The 13,006-nt window shown below is 39.9% G+C and overlaps 1 protein-coding gene across 4 annotated transcripts in view; it reads left to right on the forward strand.

Moving 5' to 3' along the window:
- The first annotated feature begins 11,806 nt into the window (after window positions 1-11,806).
- LOC306928450 (dynactin subunit 1-like) overlaps window positions 11,807-13,006 on the forward strand; it is a 142,326-nt gene continuing 141,126 nt past the window's right edge. For all 4 annotated transcript variants that reach the window (XM_079508578.1, XM_079508577.1, XM_079508576.1 and 1 more), the window contains exon 1: window positions 11,807-11,954. The gene's annotated coding sequence lies outside the window, so the exon portion shown is untranslated. The remainder of the gene's footprint in view (window positions 11,955-13,006) is intronic.

Here is a 13,006-nt window from a genome sequence, read left to right on the forward strand (position 1 = left end):
ATGGTACAGTCAACAGTACATGGTACAGTCAACAGTACATGGTACAGTCAACGCACATTGATCAGTACATGGTAGTACATGGTATACATAACAGTACATGGTACAGTAAACAGTACATGGTACAGTCAACAGTACATGGTACAGTAAACAGTACATGGTACAGTCAACAGTACATGGTACAGTCAACAGTACATGGTACAGTAAACAGTACATGGTACAGTCAACAGTACATGGTACAGTCAACAGTACATGGTACAGTCAAAGCACATTGATCAGTACATGGTAGTACATGGTACAGTCAACAGTACATGGTACAGTAAACAGTACATGGTACAGTAAACAGTACATGGTACAGTCAACAGTACATGGTACAGTAAACAGTACATGGTACAGTCAACAGTACATGGTACAGTCAACAGTACATGGTACAGTCAACAGTACATGGTACAGTAAACAGTACATGGTACAGTCAACAGTACATGGTACAGTCAACGCACATTGATCAGTACATGGTAGTACATGGTATACATAACAGTACATGGTACAGTAAACAGTACATGGTACAGTCAACAGTACATGGTACAGTAAACAGTACATGGTACAGTCAACAGTACATGGTACAGTCAACAGAACATGGTACAGTAAACAGTACATGGTACAGTAAACAGTACATGGTACAGTCAACAGAACATGGTACAGTAAACAGTACATGGTACAGTCAACAGTACATGGTACAGTCAACAGTACATGGTACAGTAAACAGTACATGGTACAGTAAACAGTACATGGTACAGTCAACAGAACATGGTACAGTAAACAGTACATGGTACAGTAAACAGTACATGGTACAGTCAACAGTACATGGTACAGTCAACAGTACATGGTACATTAAACAGTACATGGTACAGTCAACAGAACATGGTACAGTAAACAGTACATGGTACAGTCAACAGTACATGGTACAGTCAACAGAACATGGTACAGTAAACAGTACATGGTACAGTCAACAGTACATGGTACAGTCAACAGAACATGGTACAGTAAACAGTACATGGTACAGTCAACAGAACATGGTACAGTCAACAGTACATGGTACAGTCAACAGTACATGGTACAGTAAACAGTACATGGTACAGTCAACAGTACATGGTACAGTCAACAGTACATGGTACAGTCAACAGTACATGGTACAGTAAACAGTACATGGTACAGTCAACAGAACATGGTACAGTAAACAGTACATGGTACAGTCAACAGTACATGGTACAGTCAACAGAACATGGTACAGTAAACAGTACATGGTACAGTCAACAGTACATGGTACAGTCAACAGTACATGGTACAGTCAACAGAACATGGTACAGTAAACAGTACATGGTACAGTCAACAGAACATGGTACAGTCAACAGTACATGGTACAGTCAACAGTACATGGTACAGTCAACAGAACATGGTACAGTCAACAGTACATGGTACAGTCAACAGAACATGGTACAGTCAACAGTACATGGTACAGTCAACAGTACATGGTACAGTCAACAGTACATGGTACAGTAAACAGTACATGGTACAGTCAACAGTACATGGTACAGTAAACAGTACATGGTACAGTCAACAGTACATGGTACAGTCAACAGTACATGGTACAGTCAACAGTACATGGTACAGTCAAAGCACATTGATCAGTACATGGTAGTACATGGTACAGTCAACAGTACATGGTACAGTAAACAGTACATGGTACAGTCAACAGTACATGGTACAGTCAACAGTACATGGTACAGTCAACAGTACATGGTACAGTAAACAGAACATGGTACAGTAAACAGTACATGGTACAGTCAACAGTACATGGTACAGCCAAAGCACATTGATCAGTACATGGTAGTACATGGTACAGTAAACAGTACATGGTACAGTCAACAGTACATGGTACAGCCAAAGCACATTGATCAGTACATAACAGTACATGGTACAGTCAACAGTACATGGTACAGTCAACAGTACATGGTACAGTCAACAGTACATGGTACAGTCAACGCACATTGATCAGTACATGGTAGTACATGGTATACATAACAGTACATGGTACAGTAAACAGTACATGGTACAGTCAACAGTACATGGTACAGTCAACAGAACATGGTACAGTCAACAGTACATGGTACAGTCAACGCACATTGATCAGTACATGGTAGTACATGGTATACATAACAGTACATGGTACAGTAAACAGTACATGGTACAGTCAACAGTACATGGTACAGTAAACAGTACATGGTACAGTCAACAGTACATGGTACAGTCAACAGTACATGGTACAGTAAACAGTACATGGTACAGTCAACAGTACATGGTACAGTCAACAGTACATGGTACAGTCAACAGTACATGGTACAGTAAACAGTACATGGTACAGTCAACAGTACATGGTACAGTCAACAGTACATGGTACAGTCAACAGTACATGGTACAGTCAAAGCATATTGATCAGTACATGGTAGTACATGGTACAGTCAACAGTACATGGTACAGTAAACAGTACATGGTACAGTCAACAGTACATGGTACAGTAAACAGTACATGGTACAGTCAACAGTACATGGTACAGTAAACAGAACATGGTACAGTAAACAGTACATGGTACAGTCAACAGTACATGGTACAGCCAAAGCACATTGATCAGTACATGGTAGTACATGGTACAGTAAACAGTACATGGTACAGTCAACAGTACATGGTACAGCCAAAGCACATTGATCAGTACATAACAGTACATGGTACAGTCAACAGTACATGGTACAGTCAACAGTACATGGTACAGTCAACGCACATTGATCAGTACATGGTAGTACATGGTATACAAAACAGTACATGGTACAGTAAACAGTACATGGTACAGTCAACAGTACATGGTACAGTAAACAGTACATGGTACAGTCAACAGTACATGGTACAGTCAACAGTACATGGTACAGTAAACAGTACATGGTACAGTCAACAGTACATGGTACAGTCAACAGTACATGGTACAGTCAAAGCACATTGATCAGTACATGGTAGTACATGGTACAGTCAACAGTACATGGTACAGTAAACAGTACATGGTACAGTCAACAGTACATGGTACAGTAAACAGTACATGGTACAGTCAACAGTACATGGTACAGTCAACAGTACATGGTACAGTCAACAGTACATGGTACAGTAAACAGTACATGGTACAGTCAACAGTACATGGTACAGTAAACAGTACATGGTACAGTCAACGGAACATGGTACAGTCAACAGTACATGGTACAGTCAACAGTACTCTTGGTTGCTTGTTTTTGCAGAAAATGCACTAAAGACTTCTGGTGATTAGTAGTTTTTGTTCCCTACCTATGTTGAATACACTTATTGTAAGTCGCTTTGGATAAAAGCGTCTGCTAAATGACTGTAATGTAATGTAATGTAATGTAATGTAATGGTACAGTCAACAGAACATGGTACAGTAAACAGTACATGGTACAGTCAACAGTACATGGTACAGTCAACAGTACATGGTACAGTCAACAGTACATGGTACAGTAAACAGTACATGGTACAGTCAACAGAACATGGTACAGTAAACAGTACATGGTACAGTCAACAGTACATGGTACAGTCAACAGAACATGGTACAGTAAACAGTACATGGTACAGTAAACAGTACATGGTACAGTCAACAGAACATGGTACAGTAAACAGTACATGGTACAGTCAACAGTACATGGTACAGTAAACAGTACATGGTACAGTAAACAGTACATGGTACAGTCAACAGAACATGGTACAGTAAACAGTACATGGTACAGTAAACAGTACATGGTACAGTCAACAGTACATGGTACAGTCAACAGTACATGGTACATTAAACAGTACATGGTACAGTCAACAGAACATGGTACAGTAAACAGTACATGGTACAGTCAACAGTACATGGTACAGTCAACAGAACATGGTACAGTAAACAGTACATGGTACAGTCAACAGTACATGGTACAATCAAAAGAACATGGTACAGTAAACAGTACATGGTACAGTCAACAGAACATGGTACAGTCAACAGTACATGGTACAGTCAACAGTACATGGTACAGTAAACAGTACATGGTACAGTCAACAGTACATGGTACAGTCAACAGTACATGGTACAGTCAACAGTACATGGTACAGTAAACAGTACATGGTACAGTCAACAGAACATGGTACAGTAAACAGTACATGGTACAGTCAACAGTACATGGTACAGTCAACAGAACATGGTACAGTAAACAGTACATGGTACAGTCAACAGTACATGGTACAGTCAACAGTACATGGTACAGTCAACAGAACATGGTACAGTAAACAGTACATGGTACAGTCAACAGAACATGGTACAGTCAACAGTACATGGTACAGTCAACAGTACATGGTACAGTCAACAGAACATGGTACAGTCAACAGTACATGGTACAGTCAACAGAACATGGTACAGTCAACAGTACATGGTACAGTCAACAGTACATGGTACAGTCAACAGTACATGGTACAGTAAACAGTACATGGTACAGTCAACAGTACATGGTACAGTACATGGTACAGTCAACAGTACATGGTACAGTCAACAGTACATGGTACAGTCAACAGTACATGGTACAGTCAAAGCACATTGATCAGTACATGGTAGTACATGGTACAGTCAACAGTACATGGTACAGTAAACAGTACATGGTACAGTCAACAGTACATGGTACAGTCAACAGTACATGGTACAGTCAACAGTACATGGTACAGTAAACAGAACATGGTACAGTAAACAGTACATGGTACAGTCAACAGTACATGGTACAGCCAAAGCACATTGATCAGTACATGGTAGTACATGGTACAGTAAACAGTACATGGTACAGTCAACAGTACATGGTACAGCCAAAGCACATTGATCAGTACATAACAGTACATGGTACAGTCAACAGTACATGGTACAGTCAACAGTACATGGTACAGTCAACAGTACATGGTACAGTCAACGCACATTGATCAGTACATGGTAGTACATGGTATACATAACAGTACATGGTACAGTAAACAGTACATGGTACAGTCAACAGTACATGGTACAGTCAACAGTACATGGTACAGTCAACAGAACATGGTACAGTCAACAGTACATGGTACAGTCAACGCACATTGATCAGTACATGGTAGTACATGGTATACATAACAGTACATGGTACAGTAAACAGTACATGGTACAGTCAACAGTACATGGTACAGTAAACAGTACATGGTACAGTCAACAGTACATGGTACAGTAAACAGTACATGGTACAGTCAACAGTACATGGTACAGTCAACAGTACATGGTACAGTCAACAGTACATGGTACAGTCAACAGTACATGGTACAGTCAACAGTACATGGTACAGTCAACGCACATTGATCAGTACATGGTAGTACATGGTATACATAACAGTACATGGTACAGTAAACAGTACATGGTACAGTCAACAGTACATGGTACAGTAAACAGTACATGGTACAGTCAACAGTACATGGTACAGTCAACAGTACATGGTACAGTAAACAGTACATGGTACAGTCAACAGTACATGGTACAGTCAACAGTACATGGTACAGTCAAAGCACATTGATCAGTACATGGTAGTACATGGTACAGTCAACAGTACATGGTACAGTAAACAGTACATGGTACAGTAAACAGTACATGGTACAGTCAACAGTACATGGTACAGTCAACAGTACATGGTACAGTCAACAGTACATGGTACAGTAAACAGTACATGGTACAGTAAACAGTACATGGTACAGTCAACAGTACATGGTACAGTAAACAGTACATGGTACAGTCAACAGTACATGGTACAGTCAACAGTACATGGTACAGTCAACAGTACATGGTACAGTCAACAGTACATGGTACAGTCAACGCACATTGATCAGTACATGGTAGTACATGGTATACATAACAGTACATGGTACAGTCAACAGTACATGGTACAGTAAACAGAACATGGTACAGTAAACAGTACATGGTACAGTCAACAGTAAATGGTACAGTAAACAGAACATGGTACAGTCAACAGTACATGGTACAGTAAACAGTACATGGTACAGTCAACAGTACATGGTACAGTAAACAGTACATGGTACAGTAAACAGAACATGGTACAGTAAACAGAACATGGTACAGTCAACAGTACATGGTACAGTCAACAGTACATGGTACAGTAAACAGTACATGGTACAGTCAACATAACATGGTACAGTCAACAGTACATGGTACAGTAAACAGTACATGGTACAGTAAACAGTACATGGTACAGTCAACAGAACATGGTACAGTCAACAGTACATGGTACAGTAAACAGTACATGGTACAGTCAACAGAACATGGTACAGTAAACAGTACATGGTACAGTCAACAGTACATGGTACAGTAAACAGTACATGGTACAGTCAACAGAACATGGTACAGTAAACAGTACATGGTACAGTAAACAGTACATGGTACAGTCAACAGTACATGGTACAGTAAACAGTACATGGTACAGTCAACAGTACATGGTACAGTAAACAGTACATGGTACAGTCAACAGAACATGGTACAGTAAACAGTACATGGTACAGTCAACAGTACATGGTACAGTCAACAGAACATGGTACAGTAAACAGTACATGGTACAGTAAACAGTACATGGTACAGTCAACAGAACATGGTACAGTAAACAGTACATGGTACAGTCAACAGTACATGGTACAGTCAACAGTACATGGTACAGTAAACAGTACATGGTACAGTAAACAGTACATGGTACAGTCAACAGAACATGGTACAGTAAACAGTACATGGTACAGTAAACAGTACATGGTACAGTCAACAGTACATGGTACAGTCAACAGTACATGGTACATTAAACAGTACATGGTACAGTCAACAGAACATGGTACAGTAAACAGTACATGGTACAGTCAACAGTACATGGTACAGTCAACAGAACATGGTACAGTAAACAGTACATGGTACAGTCAACAGAACATGGTACAGTCAACAGTACATGGTACAGTCAACAGTACATGGTACAGTAAACAGTACATGGTAAAGTCAACAGTACATGGTACAGTCAACAGTACATGGTACAGTCAACAGTACATGGTACAGTAAACAGTACATGGTACAGTCAACAGAACATGGTACAGTAAACAGTACATGGTACAGTCAACAGTACATGGTACAGTCAACAGAACATGGTACAGTAAACAGTACATGGTACAGTCAACTGTACATGGTACAGTCAACAGTACATGGTACAGTCAACAGAACATGGTACAGTAAACAGTACATGGTACAGTCAACAGAACATGGTACAGTCAACAGTACATGGTACAGTCAACAGTACATGGTACAGTCAACAGAACATGGTACAGTCAACAGTACATGGTACAGTCAACAGAACATGGTACAGTCAACAGTACATGGTACAGTCAACAGTACATGGTACAGTCAACAGTACATGGTACAGTAAACAGTACATGGTACAGTCAACAGTACATGGTACAGTCAACAGTACATGGTACAGTAAACAGTACATGGTACAGTCAACAGTACATGGTACAGTCAACAGTACATGGTACAGTCAACAGTACATGGTACAGTCAAAGCACATTGATCAGTACATGGTAGTACATGGTACAGTCAACAGTACATGGTACAGTAAACAGTACATGGTACAGTCAACAGTACATGGTACAGTCAACAGTACATGGTACAGTAAACAGAACATGGTACAGTAAACAGTACATGGTACAGTCAACAGTACATGGTACAGCCAAAGCACATTGATCAGTACATGGTAGTACATGGTACAGTAAACAGTACATGGTACAGTCAACAGTACATGGTACAGCCAAAGCACATTGATCAGTACATAACAGTACATGGTACAGTCAACAGTACATGGTACAGTCAACAGTACATGGTACAGTCAACAGTACATGGTACAGTCAACGCACATTGATCAGTACATGGTAGTACATGGTATACATAACAGTACATGGTACAGTAAACAGTACATGGTACAGTCAACAGTACATGGTACAGTCAACAGTACATGGTACAGTCAACAGAACATGGTACAGTCAACAGTACATGGTACAGTCAACGCACATTGATCAGTACATGGTAGTACATGGTATACATAACAGTACATGGTACAGTAAACAGTACATGGTACAGTCAACAGTACATGGTACAGTAAACAGTACATGGTACAGTCAACAGTACATGGTACAGTCAACAGTACATGGTACAGTAAACAGTACATGGTACAGTCAACAGTACATGGTACAGTCAACAGTACATGGTACAGTAAACAGTACATGGTACAGTACATGGTACAGTCAAAGCATATTGATCAGTACATGGTAGTACATGGTACAGTCAACAGTACATGGTACAGTAAACAGTACATGGTAAAGTCAACAGTACATGGTACAGTAAACAGTACATGGTACAGTCAACAGTACATGGTACAGTCAACAGTACATGGTACAGTCAAAGCATATTGATCAGTACATGGTAGTACATGGTACAGTCAACAGTACATGGTACAGTAAACAGTACATGGTACAGTCAACAGTACATGGTACAGTAAACAGTACATGGTACAGTCAACAGTACATGGTACAGTAAACAGAACATGGTACAGTAAACAGTACATGGTACAGTCAACAGTACATGGTACAGCCAAAGCACATTGATCAGTACATGGTAGTACATGGTACAGTAAACAGTACATGGTACAGTCAACAGTACATGGTACAGCCAAAGCACATTGATCAGTACATAACAGTACATGGTACAGTCAACAGTACATGGTACAGTCAACAGTACATGGTACAGTCAACGCACATTGATCAGTACATGGTAGTACATGGTATACATAACAGTACATGGTACAGTAAACAGTACATGGTACAGTCAACAGTACATGGTACAGTAAACAGTACATGGTACAGTCAACAGTACATGGTACAGTCAACAGTACATGGTACAGTAAACAGTACATGGTACAGTCAACAGTACATGGTACAGTCAACAGTACATGGTACAGTCAAAGCACATTGATCAGTACATGGTAGTACATGGTACAGTCAACAGTACATGGTACAGTAAACAGTACATGGTACAGTAAACAGTACATGGTACAGTCAACAGTACATGGTACAGTAAACAGTACATGGTACAGTCAACAGTACATGGTACAGTCAACAGTACATGGTACAGTCAACAGTACATGGTACAGTAAACAGTACATGGTACAGTCAACAGTACATGGTACAGTCAACGCACATTGATCAGTACATGGTAGTACATGGTATACATAACAGTACATGGTACAGTAAACAGTACATGGTACAGTCAACAGTACATGGTACAGTAAACAGTACATGGTACAGTCAACAGTACATGGTACAGTAAACAGTACATGGTACAGTCAACAGTACATGGTACAGTCAACAGTACATGGTACAGTCAAAGCACATTGATCAGTACATGGTAGTACATGGTACAGTCAACAGTACATGGTACAGTAAACAGTACATGGTACAGTAAACAGTACATGGTACAGTCAACAGTACATGGTACAGTAAACAGTACATGGTACAGTCAACAGTACATGGTACAGTAAACAGTACATGGTACAGTCAACAGTACATGGTACAGTCAACAGTACATGGTACAGTCAACAGTACATGGTACAGCCAAAGCACATTGATCAGTACATGGTAGTACATGGTACAGTCAACAGTACATGGTACAGTCAACAGTACATGGTACAGTACACAGTACATGGTACAGTCAACAGTACATGGTACAGTCAACAGTACATGGTACAGTCAACAGTACATGGTACAGTCAAAGCACATTGATCAGTACATGGTACAGTCAACAGTACATGGTACAGTCAACAGTACATGGTACAGCCAAAGCACATTGATCAGTACATAACAGTACATGGTACAGTCAACGCACATTGATCAGTACATGGTAGTACATGGTACAGTCAACAGTACATGGTACAGTCAACAGTACATGGTACAGTACACAGTACATGGTACAGTCAACAGTACATGGTACAGTCAACAGTACATGGTACAGTCAACAGTACATGGTACAGTCAAAGCACATTGATCAGTACATGGTACAGTCAACAGTACATGGTACAGTCAACAGTACATGGTACAGTCAACGCACATTGATCAGTACATGGTAGTACATGGTACAGTACACAGTACATGGTACAGTCAACAGTACATGGTACAGTCAACAGTACATGGTACAGTCAACAGTACATGGTACAGTCAAAGCACATTGATCAGTACATGGTAGTACATGGTATACATAACAGTACATGGTACAGTAAACAGTACATGGTACAGTCAACAGTACATGGTACAGTCAACAGTACATGGTACAGTCAACAGTACATGGTACAGTCAAAGCACATTGATCAGTACATGGTAGTACATGGTACAGTCAACAGTACATGGTACAGTCAACAGTACATGGTACAGTCAAAGCACATTGATCAGTACATGGTAGTACATGGTACAGTCAACAGTACATGGTACAGTCAACGCACATTGATCAGTACATGGTAGTACATGGTACAGTAAACAGTACATGGTACAGTCAACAATCAATCAATCAACCAATCAATCAATCAATCAATCAATCAATCAATCAATCAATCAATCAATCAATCAATCAATCTTCAATCATTCTAACTTCTATAGAGCGTTTCACAAAATATGAAATGTTTACATTTGTAATAATAGTTAAAAAAAAAATATGAAAGCATTTCATAGCCTATACATAAACGAGCAATATAAATATAGTCTTAAAGTCATTATATTAAAGTTTCTCAAGCTAAATATCCATGCATAGAAACACATGTTTTCTCATGAACGTAAACACATGTTTTCTCATGAACGTAAACACATGTTTTCTTGGCAATAAGTCATGTCATGTTTCAGTACATTAAACACATCTTAAATCTGAGGTTTTTTGTATACTATTTAAATAGTGTTGAGAAATAAATGCTGCTATTTGTCTCAAATTGGCTGGAAAACATTGTTGCTATTTGTTTCAAAAAAGCTTTATAACATGTTTATAACATGTTTTTAACATGTATATAACGACACAATGTGACATAGCTCTGTTTTTACACACTTCTGTACCTCCTCCAACTGTATAGATTGATTGATTGATTGATTGAAATAATTATTAACAGTTTGCAGAATTACAGTACATTTCAACCACAACAGAATTACAGTACATTTCAAGCACAAACTCAATACAAAGGCTGTTAACTGTGAGTGGACGACCCAATTAAGCATTACACTTGTTTACAAGAGGGTCCACCATGTTCAATTCATCAAAACATTTAGAGACAAATAGACACTTCTACAGTATATAGTCAAAGAACAGAACAGGAATTCATCATAAAGGAGGTAAAAGGGAAAAGAAACAGTGAGGGGGGATATACAGTGAGGGGAAAAAGGGGTGGGCGGTACTAAGCTATATACTTCAGGAGTTTAGGCTATATACTTTAGTCTAACAGTCTATATACTTTAGTCTGTATACTTTCCCAACAGAGATTTTGACACTTGCTTTGGGCAACGGAACCAAATAAGTCTAGCTGCTCGTAGTTCCACCACGGACCCAAATAAAGGGAGCACCGCGCGTGCACCGGACCGGAAGTTTAGTCGGACACGGAAGTGGTTGGTTGTTGAACTGTGTTGTTGTTGTTGTTGTCTTCAGTGTGAGGTTTAAGTTTAATCTTTAAGACTTTAAAGATTAAACTTTACTTTAAGCTTCCAGAAGGATTCCCTCTCTCCTACAAGCTGAACTCTGTCTGTCGGTAAGATTAAGAACAATGTTACTGTTATTTAAACATTATCCGTCTGTCGGTCAGAACAATGTTTACTATTTATTTAAACATTGAAACAACTAGTCTCAGATATAAACTATATGTTATGATTTAATTATCCTGCTCATTAACATTCAGGACGGGAAGCGCTTGTGTTTTATTAAGCATCATGTTATACTTAAGCTATTGAAAAATAGCAGAGCTACAAGCTCACGGTGCCGCGCTGTGAGCTTGTAGCTCTGCTATTTTTGACAAATCTTGAAAATGTGGTGCAAATCTTTGAGAGGGAACGTTTTTAACTCAAATCTTTGCTTCTGGGGGTCCCTGGAACAACATAGTTTCAGATGGGGGTCCCTGGAACAACATAGTTTTAGATGGGGGTCCCTGGAACAACATATTTTCAGATGGGGGGTCCCTGGAACAACATAGTTTCAGATGGTGGGGTCCCTGGAACAACATAGTTTCAGATGGGGGTCCCTGGAACAACATAGTTTTAGATGGGGCTCCCTGGAACAACATATTTTCAGATGGGGGGTCCCTGGAACAACATATTTTCAGATGGGGGGTCCCTGGAACAACATAGTTTCAGATGGGGGGTCCTTGGAACAACATAGTTTCAGATGGGGGTCCCTGGAACAACATAGTTTTAGATGGGGCTCCCTGGAACAACATATTTTCAGATGGGGGGTCCCTGGAACAACATAGTTTCAGATGGGGGGTCCCTGGAACAACATAGTTTCAGATGGGGGTCCCTGGAACAACATAGTTTCAGATGGGGGGTTCCTGGAACAACATATTTTCAGATGTGGGTCCCTGGAACAACATAGTTTCAGATGGGGGTCCCTGGAACAACATAGTTTCAGATGGGGGGTCCCTGGAACAACATAGTTTCAGATGGGGGGTCCCTGGAACAACATAGTTTCAGATGGGGATCCCTGGAACAACATAGTTTTAGATGGGGGTCCCTGGAACAACATACTTTCAGATGGGGGGTCCCTGGAACAACATAGTTTCAGATGGGGGTCCCTGGAACAACATAGTTT

Source organism: Electrona antarctica (genome assembly GCF_951216825.1).
Source record: "Electrona antarctica genome assembly, chromosome: 8".
NCBI classification, from domain to species: domain Eukaryota; kingdom Metazoa; phylum Chordata; class Actinopteri; order Myctophiformes; family Myctophidae; genus Electrona; species Electrona antarctica.